Below are 15,341 nucleotides of genomic sequence, written 5' to 3'. Positions count from 1 at the left end.
CCGGATTTTGTTGCACCTTAAAATCCAGAGGAACATATCCTACAATTTAAACATGGAAACCTGTATTTTCCATGAAGATCCATGCATCGAGTATTTGAATATTTTTTTTATTAAATTGACTTATTTCTGGAACAATCGTGTTACTCTATTATTTATAATATGTCCGCGAGATTAGCCTAGTGGCTATGCGCTTCGCAACAATATGTCTGGGGAAGGAGTGTCCTAGGTTCGATACCCGTCGGTGATCTGAGGAGCTGAAGGATCTTCCTCAGCCATAGCCAAGTTAGCCGGTCTTGGGCGTGGGCAGCAGGGTTTTTGATCGCAAGCAGGCAAATCGGCCCCGTGTACACACACGGATACAGTCAGGAATACTTAAGACAATCCTTGCAGCCATAGGTCTGAATTGTCAGCTATGCCGGTCCCGAGCCCGGATTAAAAATGAATCAGGGAACAAATCTTTATCCCCAAGGAATTTGCTAAGAAATTAATCACATGACCTGCAACAGCTATCTTACATACAGTATATATTCAGGTTTAATAGCATTTATACTCCCTGAAGGAACAAAAGAAATAAAAGACAGAGAAGATGAAGCAGTTTTATCTTCTTCCTTTCGAGTTTATCTTCTGGAATCAAATGTTTAAGATCAATCTCTCTTCCTTCTTCCGGCTGTTTTAATGTAGATTAAAATGTGACAGGAACAGCTTCGTGCTTTTCCTTTCTCTCCTTCCTCTCTCGATTCCTAGAAACACTCCCAGGATAGGATAGCTGTCTGATCTTGAAATACATAAGAAGAAGAAGGTTCCTTTTAAAAGAATAATCTATCTTCGCTCACAGTGCAATTAAGAACAGATAACAAGAAGATAACATAGACTTGCTTTTATTTCTGTTTCTCGTTCACTTTTCGATACAGCGGTAAGTATATTTACAGAGATATTTGACTTGTCCTCTCATTAATAATTTTTTTTAAAAATAAATACTTCATTTAAAATTTAAAATAATTTTCTTATTCTTATTATTCTTAGATAAGGGATTGCTAAATGAGAAGTGAAAGATTTCATAGACAATTCAGCTTTTATTTTTTACTTTATGGATGTCAATTTAATTTTTATTAATTATTTCTGAAGTTTAATGCACGAACTATTTTTCATAATTAAAACCAGTTTCGTGGAAAAATCTTTCTGCTAATGTAACAATTACGTTAGACTCCTATGTAGGATCTAAGACACTATGAAATCAAAGTGAATATATGTTTTAAAGATATGGAGGGATCAGTTTATTTATTTATTTTTTTATGAAATTCGGGATTCATTTTCCGCAAATGAGATAAATCAGCCGGGTGCTTTTTATCTCATGGACTTCTTAAGGTGCTTTGGAATACAATAATCCTATCAAACCTTCCAAACAAGTATCGTACAAGAATGTATCAGTGTAGGAAAAAGGTCAAAGTATGGTATTTATAACCTCAATGGAAAAGCCAAACCTCTATGCTACTACTACTACTACTACTACTACTAGGTGCTTTTAGGTGGCAGTGAGCTTCATTATCCGGTGTGATACTACCAAACTTCTTTTTGTGTGATAGTTGCTTATTAATCGAAACTAAATTGCTTATGAAAAGGATAAAATTCATTGCTGAATGTATTTGAATTCGTAGTCTGTTGGTTGGAGGGTAGATATGCTAACCACTCGGCCAACCAGGCCGACCTTTCCAGCGATCATTTTAATGTTTGCGGTTCCAATTGTCTTCCTCTTTGCAACTGTACTGACTCAGCAGAAGATGGCACAGAGGCATTTTCTCCCATCAATGTACTAATTAAATGCCATTTAGAAAACATTATCAACATCTGAACACTTTAACCTTTCCATCACCAGTGGAACTTCTAATTGTGAGGTTATTTATCTTCTAAGCTTGGTTTAGCTTCGTTGGAATGTTTTGAATTACCTCAGATACGTGGCGAGTTTATGTTCTGCTAATCTGTCTTCATGAAATTACTGAAACAGTCACTTATTCATGCTATTAGCTTACTATAAATATCACTTCTTTAGCATCCAAGAAATTAGGTCTTCGCTTTCACTCAAGGCATGACTTACATGTTATAAAAATCTCAAATCTTTGCACTTCATATTTCAGTGAGATCGTCTACAGCACTCGAACCAGTAAAAGACAGAAGGGTGGTCTGAAGAGTTCTCGGCCTAACAATGAAAAAAAGAATTTCTAATTTCAAAATTATTTCTATTTTTCAACATAATCTCCCTTAAGACTAATACATTTATTCCAGCGATGCTCCAGCGCCATTATCCCGTAGCTAGTGAAGCTGTAGAGGAGTATTTTGTAGATCTTTTCAGTAAGATCTACAAAATACCCCTCTACAGCTGCAATCACCTCTTGATTCGATGAAAAACGCTGACCAGCGAGGAAGAGTTTTAGTTTTAGTAAGAGATAGAAGTCAGACGGAGCCAAATCTGAGGAATAGGGTGGAAGTTCCAACAATTCATAGTGCAGATCCCTTAATTTTCTCATTGCCAAAACACCTTTGTGGGCAGGTGCATTGATGAAATCACTGAAATGAACCTGTGCACAAAGGTGTTTTGGCAATTCAATTTCATCATCTGATGAAAGATAATTTTTTTCTTCTGCAAACCGGGTCTTTTCTCACGAATTTTTTTGTCTAGTCTGGTTAAAAGATCGGAATAATATTCCTCGGTTATTGTTTTACCCTTTTCAAGATAATTAATAAGCAAAATGCCTTTAGCATTCCAAAACACCATGCCATGACTTTGTCTTCTTTGGCGCCGAACAACCAGCATCTGTGTGTAATGGTGTGTAATGTGTGTAATGGTGAATCCAAGTCTCATCCATAGTAATAAATATACGCACAAAATCAGTTTTATTCTGACTTAAACGGTTCAAGCACTGTTCAAAGATCTTCATGCTAGTGCGTTTTTGATCTGCTGTGAGCAAGCGCGGCACCCATCTTGCACAAAGCTTTTTCATTTGCAATTCTTCATGCAAAATATATCCTACACGTTCTTTTGAAATGCCTATAGTCTCAGCAGTTTCACGCACTTTTGCTCGCCGGTCATTCAATACCATATCGTGCACTTGATCAATGATTTCTGGTGTTGTTACACTTTTTGGACGTCCTTCACGTGGATCATCTTCAAGGTTGGTACGGCCACGTTTAAACTCGGCAGCCCATTTCTTAATTGTCGAAAACGAAGGAGAAGATGTCCATAAACGTTTGTGAACTTCGAATGAATTTCTTTTGGCGTTAAACCTTCTTTTACAAAGAATTTTTATAACCGCAAGACACTCAATTTTATCAATTTCAAGGGATAGACAACACGTTTGCTTCAGACAGCTGTATAAAACAAACTACTTGATAGAATGACTTGCAGTTTCACATGGATGCTTATGACAGATATACTAACATAGAAAAAAAAATCGTGCCGACAGTGTTGCCATCTGTGGTCGAGGCCGAGAACCTTTCAGACCACCCTCATATAGAAAAAAGATAAAACAATCAAAAATCAAAGTCTGTTAGCAGTTACTAAGCTTTAAGCATTTTTAACTGAGTTATAACGATTAAAAAGAAACGCGTATATCTTTGAAGAGAGTTTTTCTTAATTTTCACTTATTAAGAAGTTTTAAGATAAAGCTATATATTTACAATCACGTTTTCTCACATTAATTCAGTTCATTATTATGTTTTTCAGATCACAGTAGCAATGAAGATTTCTTTGGCGTTAGTCATTTGCTTTGGATTACTTTTGACTGTTCAAGCAAAACCAGTGGATCCTGTGTACACAATAGATAAGACGATCGATAAGTATCTCCCAAAAAAACCTGATCGTCCGGCGTTACCATTAGATAACATTCCTATATATGCAGATCCAAAAACAGGAGTTGTGAAACCTGTTTACTCATTAAGTAATGTTTTTTGATCTAATCTGTTATTAAATATAAGAATCTGAATCTTTGACGTATGCTCTTCGCACTGTTCTTAACTAAATATTTCAGAAAAGCTACCTCTTTAGATATTCTTCTACAACTTTTATTTCTACTCGTACTTCCTTTTGATTTTTAGCATTATTTATTTATTTATTTATTTTGTATTTCAATATTAAAAATATATATACACCCTCTGTCCAAAAATAAACTGAACCTTTCGAAAATAGAAGAAATTAGTAACGCCACCTGTTGTATCTTTATGCCACCTGTTGTCGAAAGTAACGCCACCTGTTGTCGAAAGCGGCAACCTTCATTAGTGTTGCGTCAACTGTTTATGACATTTGTTTCATTAGAAGCCGAGTTATAGCGCCAAGAGTGACAGTGTGTTTTGACAACGGTCGGTCGTCACGATATTCATGCTGTACGCGACGAATTCTCGCCACCAATCGCTTCAAAACTTCGAGATAAAACCTACCATTAACCGTTTGGCCAGGCGGAACGAATTCTTTTTGGATAATTCCCTTGGAATCGTAGAAACAAATCAGCATTGTCTTTACTTTTGACTTCTCCAAGCGACTTTTTTTCGGATGCCCCTCTTCTGGTGGTCTCCACTCAGCACTCTGGCGCTTTGTTTCGGGCTCATACTCCAACACCACCTTTCGTCAAAAGTAACGATCGTTTAGAGGAAGTTTGAGTCCTTGCAGTATTCAATTCGATACATTTTTTCGAAATGAATAATGTCATCGGTCAACTTGTGGGGAACAAATCGCGAACTCAATTTACGAAGGCCCAAACTCTCAGTCAAAATGTTGTGCACAGTTGATTTTGGAATACCCAATTCATCTTCAATCAATCTCAAGGACGATTTCGCGATTTCTTTGATGAAATCACGCACGTTTTGGATGTTAACTTCACTCCGTCCAGTTTTTGGACGGACTGCCTTTTCGTCGTCCTCAAGCGTCTCACAACCACTTTGAAATCGCTTAAACCACTCGCAAACTTGAGTATAGGAAGAACATTCATCACCATATGCTTTTTGAAGCATTTGATGCTTTAAACACAAAATTAACACAAAAGTCAATCGCAGCTCTCTGTTTGAAACTCATTTTCCGACCGTTGTCAAAACACACTGTCACTCTTGGCGCTATAACTCGGCTTCTAATGAAACAAATGTTATAAACAGTTGACACAACACTAACGAAGGTTGCCGCTTTCGACAACGAAAAGATATAACAGGTGGCGCCACTAGAGAATGCGTGACCTCAAACGACCTTTCTTCAGTGAGTGTATGACAAACAGCTTGCAAAGAAGGGTCAACTGACACTACGGAGTAAGGAACAAATTGCTATGTGGGTCCAACCTTAAAATGAAGGACCTCCTTTCGCTGCGATGACTGCAGAAATCCTACGGAGCATACTTTCCACAAGCGCAGGCATGTAATCAGGAATGTTGTTGGGCAGGCGTCTCTTGACCTAACCGCAAGCTCCACTTCATCCCACAGATATTCAATAGGGTTCAGATCAGTGCTATGGAGGTCAGTAAAGAGGGGAGACGTGCATATCGACAAACCCTGCAGTTACAGCAGCAGCGTTTTGATACGCAATATCTTGCTGAAAGAGACGATGGTCATTTCTATAGAAACGCCCCAAAGTAGGAAGCATTGCATTGTCCAGATTGTTCAGATCGGAGTTCAATGTTCGTGGCACAACAAACAGAGGTCCGAAGACAGACCAGGATAAACAGGACCATACCATACCATCACACCATCACCTTTTGTTAACCCCCTCCAAGCAGTGTGTTTGTAAACCGTTTTGACTGCTATGTCGATTCTGGTGTGTAATGGTGAATCCCAGTCTCATCCATAGTAATCAATCGATTCTCAAAATCAGTTTTATTCTTGTTAAAACACTCCAAGCACTGTTCAGATATTTTCATGAGAGTGGGGTTTTGATCGGAGCGGCACGCATTGTGCGCAAAGCTTTTCATTTGCAATTCTTCATGCAACATTTATCCTACACGTTCTTTTGAAATGCCTATAGTCTCAGCAATTTCACGCACTTTGACTCGCTGGTCATCGAATACCACATCGTGCAATGATCAATGATTTCTGGTGTTGTTATACTTTTTGGACATCGTTCACGTGGATCATCTTCGAAGCTAGTAAGGCCACGTTTAAACTTGGCAGCCCATTTCTTAATTGTCGAAAACAAATGAGAAGATTGCCCATAAACTTTTATGAACTTCGAATGAATTTCGTTTGGGTTTAAACCTTCTTTTACAAACAATTTTATAACTGCACGATACTCAATTTTATCCAAGTCAAGGGACACAGACAACATTTTACTCAAGTAAAATCATTCAGAGAACACACGCAGTGACTGATAATATTACTATTAGTGAGTTATACAGCGTAGAGGGCTGCTTTCCTGCATCGAGCCCCTATAATCTACCCAGGTGATACGTAATGACACAGTGTAATACTGTTTTTTTTAACACTTTATTTTGTTTGCATGCACATCATAATCACATTATAAATTAGAGAAATGACAAAAGTTAAAGATTATAAAAATTACATTGATTTCTGACATCTTTTTTTACACAAGTAAAGTAATCGTTTTTAATGACATTCCAGCTTATAATTTTTACAAAATTCAGCAAGAACCGTTTTCTAAATTGCATTTCAATTAAAATTTCGATAATAATACTTTTTTGCATCTATATTTACAACACGCGTTTTTCTAATATTAACAATGAAGATTACACGGAAGCCTTGAATAATGGATAATATTTTTTATTTTTTATTTTATTTTATTATTTTTTAATAATAATAATATATTTTATTGATTGCTAAAATATTTATACATACAATAAACATCTTGTGTTACATTGCACCTTATAATTTTACAGAGTTCAGCACTACTGTAAGTGCTGCAATTCCTACATTGGATTCCAATTAAAATTTTTAATAATACTTTTTTGCCTTTATATTATGTATTTACAGCACATGTTCTTCTAATATTAACAATGAGGAGTATACAACATTTTTTGTATTATTTTTTATTTATTTATTTATTTTTTAAGTTTGAGAAAGAGTGATTATACATACAAATTTCTGCACTTGCTTATAAGGATTACTTGTAGATGAGTGAGGCGAGTTAATCCCACCTACTTCGAAGCGTGGGTTAGCTTTTATGAAGAGAGTGGGATTTAGCCTTCACTATTTGTGTTGTTGCTGCTGTTTATGGATGGGATGTAGGCACTGGATGCTAGTGATTTGTGATGTGTATATTAGTGTTAATGGTTTCTTAACTTTGTTGGTATATTTCCCAGAGTTCTTTTTTTTAATGTTCTGTAGTTATCTACGTGTTTTCACTTTCTTGGTAGGTTGTTGAGTTGCGTGGGTATCTGGTGTGATCTTACAAAAGAACAGTATGAGTTTTTGAAGGGTGTGGGGATGTAGAGAGTTGTTGTAGGTAGTGTTATACGATATGTGTCTCTGTTGTTTCGATAGGTGATGTTGAAGTAATTCCTTTAATGTCGTGTAGTGTTTCAGGTTTTTAATGCTCAGAATTCTGTGTATCGCCATATACTTGTCGGATATTGGTTGTTGCGTGTAAGGTGTCCAGATCACTGTTGACACGATTTTCCTGTGTAGTGTTTCTAATTTTGTTAGGTGGCTGTTTGATGTATTTGCATAGACTGTTATTCCGTATCTGAGTAGGGATTCGCAGATACCGTGATATAGGAGGTTTTTTTATGTTGGGTGGAATAATGTCTTTAACTTAGAAGAGTTTTGCTGCGATGATCCAGAGTTTGGTGTGTGGGTATTCTGTATGTTTTGTCCATTTAAGGTGGGAATCTATAAATACCGAGGTATTTTGCGTGTATTACAGGTTTCGGAACGTTGGCAGGTATATTTGTTGTTAATGCAGCGGTATGTGTGACAATGTATCGATAGTGATGCGGGGCGTATGATTCTTGGGTTGTGTATTATCAACATCTGTGTTTTGGTGGAAGTATGTTGTGATTTCGTTTAGGTCTTGTTGTGCTTTGCAGAGAGCTGTGTTAATGTCTGTGTGGATTACTAGTAGTGCAGTGTCATCTGCGTATTGAAATATTTGACTTCTTATGGATATGTTATGAACATCGTTAATGTATATGTTGAATAGAGTGGGTGATAATATGGCATCTTGAGGTACACCGTGTTTTACTTCTATACTCCGACTGTGACATGTACCTATTTTTGTTATTTGTGTTCTGATTGAGAGGTAGTTCCTGAACCATGTATGCAGTGTTCCTCTTATACCTATTGAGTATAGTTTGGTGAGTAGTATGTCATGTTCAAGTGTGTCAAATGCTTTGTTTAGATCCAGCAGTATAAGGAAGGCGTACTTGTTTTTGTCGAGAGCTTTGTTTATTGTGTCGGCGATGTCTTCTAATAAAGTAATGGTGCTTTTTGTTTTCTGAAAGCAGTATTGGTTTTGTAAGATGATGTTGTACTTCTGTAAATAGTTCTGTAGTCTGATGTTTGTTATTTTTTCTAAAAATAATAATAATAATAATAATAATATGATAATGTCTCAGATAAATTACATACATATGATTATTACAGACTTTTTTTGCATGTTTAGACATTATATAGAAAATAACAATTTTTCTATTTTCATCGTACAGAGTATTTACATGTTTATAATTAATACACTTGATGCTCTGTACAATATTCTGAACGCAGTTTAAGGCACATTATTTCTTTTCAATATTTTTTCTTTGGATACAAATTCTTTTTTTTTTTAAATTTAAATAGCTGTATCTTCGTTATTATTATTATTATACACCGTACTGACTGATTTGTAACATAATTTGCAGTCTTTGATTATGAGGATTACGTGTGGATGAGTATGAATAATAATAATAATAATAATAATAATAATAATAATAATAATAATAATAATAATAATAATAATAATAATAATGCTTCTGATGTTGATGTGGATAATATTTCTGATTTCTTCCTCGAAGCTTTGCAGAGCTTATCTGAGGCAGATAATAGATGGTGGTGGTTTCGTGGTTATGTTTCGATACTGGTCGAAAGCCAGTTGTTGATTTTACTGTTTGTTGGTACGTGCTTGGAAGATTTCAACTGCTCTTACACAGTTTAATTTTTTTTTTTTTTTGCAAGTAGGGTTGGATTTGGACAACGCGTGTTTGTTTGTGTCCTTCTAGTGGTGTTTTTTGAGAGGGGTTTGTCATAGGTTTGAGTGTGTGTGTGTGTAAGGGAGAGAGAGAGAAACAGGAATAATAATAATAATAATAATAATAATAATAATAATAATAATAATAATAATAATATAAAATTAAGTTAATCATCTGTTACACATTCTTGTTTTAATTTAGTTTTTTTAGAAAATTCCTTCGAACACTTTTTGAAATTGCACAGCTAATAACTATGAAAGAACATATGATTTATAATAATTGACTTGGAGTGGTTTGACCGTGAGATACGGTGATTAATTAATAATAATAACCTTGGAGGGTAATGGATGGCAATGCTGTAGCCAATGAAGTTCTAACTGAGGCTCAGTTATTGCTGTTACCCTCTTGCCATGATCAGAGCTTTAATAACTAAACTCCACCTTATCCTTACACTGTCCTCTACAGATAACGGGGAAGATGAAAAACATTCTTGCTTCGCCCCTTTAAGCTAGTCCTTATAAGGACTAATAATTGACTTCGGGGAAATGCAGTGATTAATACTCTTGGAGGGTAATGGATGGCAATTCTGTAGCCAATGAAGTTCTAACTGAAGCTCGGCTATTGCTGTTACCCTCCTGTCATGATCAGAGCTTTAATAGCTCAATAACATCTTGTCCCTACACTGTTCTGTACAGATAACGGGGAAGATGAAAAGCATTCCTGCTTCGCCCCTTTAAGCCAGTCCTTATAAGGACTATAAGAATAATTGACTTCGGTAGGAAATTTTAGAGAGGTTGATCGACCATGAGATGGGTGATTAATAATTGACTTCGAGTAAATTTTGCGATGGTAGAAAGCGATGATGTCTGACGTGCGGGATTTTGATAGTTGATATAAAATTTGATTCAAGGAATTTTGACTAGTAAATTTACTAGTAGTAAATAGTTTTACTACTATAATCAATCGGTTTATTTTTCAAACAGGTCCAAAGAATCAGCTAAGTAGGTAAGTCAACAAATTTCAAAACAAGGCGATACGCTAGGCCTACTGCCATTAGTATCGCCATTGTTTTCATTGCTTCATTTACTTCATTAGAAACTGTCTATTAGTATTATTGTGGAAAGGGAAAGACATGTCCTGCTCTGCAGAACAAGACTTGGATCTAACCATGGATGCACCGTACGAATAACTTAATTTTAAACAGTTTCTGCTTCACACAAAATGGCCAGGAAAAGTTGTACTTCATGAAATAAAAGAAGTTGATACAGATGACCCTCAACCCTTAGAACTTCTTCAAGACAGCTCTAGCGAAATAGCAACAACTGCTGAAGATAATCCCCTTACTGACCACACCGATTATCAGGAGGTTCGCGCTCACAAGAAACGCAAAACTGCAGCCTCTGAACCACCCAATGCGGATGAAATGGAAGAAGATGACCCTGTCCCGGACTCTCCTACCTCCTCAAGGGAAAAGATACCCCCGATTATTCTGCATGAAAAGAAGAAATGGATGTCGCTAAGGACTACGATGTACAACTTACAGATCTCATAGAGCCAAGCGAAGAATATCACAGATGGTATTAAAATCCAACCCAGGACAGTGATGGATTATCAACAGTTTACCTCTGAATTGAATACCAGAGGTATTCAGTACCACACTTTTTCACTAGGATCAGAAAAAAACCTCAAGGTAGTGATTCGAGGTGTATCCGAAGATGGTTCCACAGACGAAATCACTGCAGAATACACGAGCAAGATTTACCACCCGTAAATCTTGCTGGTGTAGATCTGTCTCTGCTGGTCATTCTGCTGACCAGGAGAGACAAGACTCCAATGCCACTGGTATTAGTAGAGATCAGTCAAACCTACAAGCACATACATGATCTGACGTCCATCTGTGGACTGAAAATTACTATAGAGCCATTGAGGAAAAGGGCTTCAACAGGGCAATGCCATAGATGTCAGAAGTTTGGTCACTCCCAGAAAATGTCCAAGGCTGAATTTAAATGCTTAAAATGTGGGGTAAGCCACCCAACAAATACATGTTCTAAGCCAAAATCCACCCCGGCTAAATGTGCCAACTGTGATGGTCCTCACACTGCCGACTACAGAGGATGCGCGCACAATCCAAGAAATAGAAAACCAGAAGAAGGTACATACTCTTCCTCTCTTAGAACACCTACGTCAGAGCCTCCTAAAGATCAAGATAAAGGGTCAGCAGCATATCTGCTGAGGTCAGAGGCTCCTAACGGAACAACTCAGAAACAACAATCTAGGACATATGCGGATGTAACTCGTCCTAGACAGACATCAATGGAACAGCAAACATCACATCCAAATCTGACAGCTATTATTACCTCTTCCTTGGAAAATATGCTGTTGGATTTTAGCAGATCCAAACCCTCACCATGTTCTACAAATAGATTTCTAAAGGACACACAAGGTCATTATCTAAGCGCTCACTCATGGACAGAAATAAAATACCAGATTGTTACAGCTCATAGTATGGAATGTAAACGGATTAAGAGGTAGAATCTTGGAGCTCAGGGAGTTCGCCCAAAGGCGTCAGCCAGATATACTCTTGATAAATAAAACCCATCTCCGACCATCAGATAATCCCAAAATAAATGGATACCAGATGTACAGAACTGACAGATTATCCTGCAGAGGAGGCGGCACTGCTATTTACATTAAAAATTACATCAATCATCACTCTATAAATATTCCATTCACCATTAATCTTGAGATTTCAGGAATAGAAATTCCCACGTGCACGGTGGGCAAACTGAAGATTTTCGCAGCATATTATCCTCCGCAAAAAACATTACTGTTTTCAGATCTGAACGCTGTACTGATCAACAGAGAGCCTGTCACCATGGCTGGCGACTTAATCGCCAAGCATCCTATCTGGAATAGCCGTTCCACAAATAAAAATGGTCATATCCTCGCTAACTACTCTGGATTCCAACAATGTGGTTGTGGCAGGCCCCACAGCGCCTACCCATCACAATAAATACGGTCGAGCTGATGTACTAGACATAACTATCCTACAGAATATAAGACTCCAGTACAGTGTAGTGACTCTAGATGATCTTCCATCGGACCACAATCCCATTCTATTAAAGCTGGGAAACCAGGATAACCTGTCTCCTCCCTGCACACATATATACCTTGGGATAAGCTATCCAAAGTATTCCCAAAATATATTGGTCCTGTACCATTGATTAAATCCACAGAGGAAATTGAAACGGCTATAAAGGATCTAACTAAACAAATCAACACTGCCATTGCAGCAGTAACTATTTCCAGAGCTACCCACCAGATCTAACCACTTGCCAGTAGACATTTTGAACTTGATCAGAGAAAAGAACAGAGCAAGAAAAAGATATCACAATACGCGAGCACCTCAAGATAAAAGAATCTTGAACAGATTCAACTCTGCAGTTAGAGATGCCCTCACAGCGCACAGAAATCAAATTTGGGAAGGAAAATTGAATTCTAGCTCTCCTGACAATCACTCCATATGGAATCGTATCAAAAACATCAAGAATAAAAACAAACCTCTTCCTCCTCTCTAAACAGATACTGGCCTTATCCATACCGACGCAGACAAAGCCGAGGCAATAGTAACATCTCTAGAAAAGCAATGCATTTTTTCTGTCACAAATGCATGTGACAGAAAGTCTCAAACTTTCTGTCACATGCTCTAGTCAAATTGCACCCACATCACCTGTAGAATTATACGATATAATCAAGAAGCGTAAAAACAAAAAGGCTCCTGGACCTGATGGAATCACAAACAGGGTGATAAAACTACTTCCCCACACTGCTATTGTGCATCTGACTAACATTATAAACTCCATCTTACACTACAAATATTTTCCTTCCCAATGGAAACTAGCAGATGTAATCCCAATCCATAAACATGGAAAAGATCCGCGATCACCTCAAAACTACAGACCAATTAGCCTCATCTCCAACCTAGGCAAAATTGCCGAGAAAGTCATGCTCACTAGACTCCAAGAACTAGTGCACAAATTAAACATTCTTCCTGAGGAGCAATTTGAATTACGACAATTTCACAGTACCACGCAACAAGCATACAGATTGGTAGAATATGTTACCACGGGATTTAACTGGCGTCAATGCACTGGGGCTGTTTTCCTTGACATAGCCAGTGCATTCGACAAAGTCTAGCACTACGGCTTGCTATATAAAATGATAACATCTGGAATACCATTGGAAGTGGTTCACCTGATCAGACCATACCTCTATGATAGGCGCATGCAAGTTAAGTTAAATGGCACACTCTCCATACAAAAACGCATCTTGGCTGGTGTCCCACAAGGATCCCTACTGGCACCAACTCTTTTCTCCATTTATATGTGTGATATTCCGCACAACCTACTGTCATCTATCAAAGCATTATATGCGGATGATACAGCGATATTACCCAGATATTTAAAATCCCACCTAGCAATCAGAAGACTGCAGGAAAATCTACTGATAATTGAACAATATTTCACCAAATGGCGAATCAAAATAAATCCTCAGAAAAGCGTAGCCGTACTGTTCGCCAGAAGATCAATGCTTCCTACTGGACACGTTTTCCTGTTTAACACAGAAATCCCTTGGCAGTCTGAGATCAAATATCTTGGCATATGTTGGACAGAAAATTGACTTTCAGCTCCAAAAAGTCTCAATGTTTAAAGGCATCAAAAATCATTGCACAGCTCTATCCCCTAATAAACAGAAACAGCAAATTGATCACCAGAATCAAACAACTTATATATAAATTGATTATTCGTCCTATACTCCTCTATGCTTCTCTGGCTTGGAGTCATACTGCTAATGTCCTCAAACTGCAACGTGTGCAGAATAAATGTCTCAGAATAATCCTGAACGCACCATGGTTCATACGCACTGTGCAACTTCACCGGGACACAGAAGTCCCCTATATTTATACCTTCATGCAGACTATAGCAACTAAGTTATTTTCAATAGCATCTGTACATCTTAATAATCTAATTCAACTAGCGGCAAATTACGACGCAACAGATTACAAAAGACCAAAAGCTATTTTAAACTGAAACCTCAATGATTAATCCTCAGGCCCACTCAGGGCGAGCAACAAGCTCATTAATATTTTTTCTCTCACAGTTATCCTCATCAGACAGCGTGGAATATGAAAAGCATTCTTGCTTCGTCCATCTATCTCCAAAAAAAAAAAAATAATAATTAAATAAAAAAAAAATAATAATAATTGACTTGTGACGTTATCAGTCTTGATAGAATATTTATACTGTGGCATGAATATATATCATTCGTGAAATATAATTGTCCTAAGCAGTTTATTTATTTTTCCTTACTAAGTGTGCTTCATATTCTCAGTATACGTTTTTTCTTACATTTCAGATGGAAGGTAGGAGTTTTACACGAGCTCATAAAATAAGATGATGTCCATTCGTTCATGATAATATTTGGAACATGGAAGTCGAATTGAGCAGAAAATCTCTGAAAAAAACTCATTGAAGAAATAATAATGTACTCGAATTAGTTTACATTTGTTTAAAATTAACGAATCATTACTTTGAATTTGTAATATTCACAACTAAATAAAAAATCCATTCTTGTATATAAACTGATTATCCGTTTTTATGTTCCTAATGAAATTTAAGTTTCTATATTTAATTAACCCAAATGGATGTACATTTTTTTCACTGGAGGTACGTAGAATATATCGATTAATTAAAATAATGAATTTGTAGTTGAAGATAATCGAATTAATTGGATTTTCCGGTAGCTTATTTTTTGTATGTTAGTCAACTCTCATTATAGCTAACAGCGCTTTATAAAGAACTCTTAGCAAGAGTCCCATACATGACATTGCTATTCATGGTGAAATGGAGGGGGATGTTATGGATTCATCCATATTTTATAGCTAACATAGAGAGAAAGTTAATAGTACACACCAAACTCTTACGGCGAAGGTATATTCTCATAAGTTCTCAAATAAATTTCCAAACTTTTTTCTGTATTTATCTATAAGAATATGGATGCATCCATAATATCCTATAGTATTTTATAAAAGCAAATTAAATTTGATTGTTTTTATAAAAATTTGTGTGGATGTGTTAAGAACATTTCTGATGCCCCACTTCAATTTCTTCAAAGGCTTCAACGATTCACGATCGT

The 15,341-nt window shown here is 36.8% G+C and overlaps 1 long non-coding RNA gene across 1 annotated transcript; it reads left to right on the top strand.

The window, feature by feature from the left end:
• The first annotated feature begins 754 nt into the window (after positions 1–754).
• Positions 755–14,787, top strand: LOC150097785 (uncharacterized). Its single transcript, XR_016549660.1, has 3 exons — positions 755–913; positions 3,719–3,932; positions 14,562–14,787. It is a non-coding gene; the product is annotated as an uncharacterized LOC150097785 (long non-coding RNA).
• The last annotated feature ends 554 nt before the right edge of the window (positions 14,788–15,341 follow it).

Source organism: Typopeltis vanoorti, chromosome 17 (genome assembly GCF_054136105.1).
Source record: "Typopeltis vanoorti isolate ZY-2024b chromosome 17, IOZ_Tvanoo_1.0, whole genome shotgun sequence".
Taxonomy (NCBI): Eukaryota; Metazoa; Arthropoda; class Arachnida; order Uropygi; family Thelyphonidae; genus Typopeltis; species Typopeltis vanoorti.
This window is presented reverse-complemented; position numbering and strand designations above follow the sequence as displayed.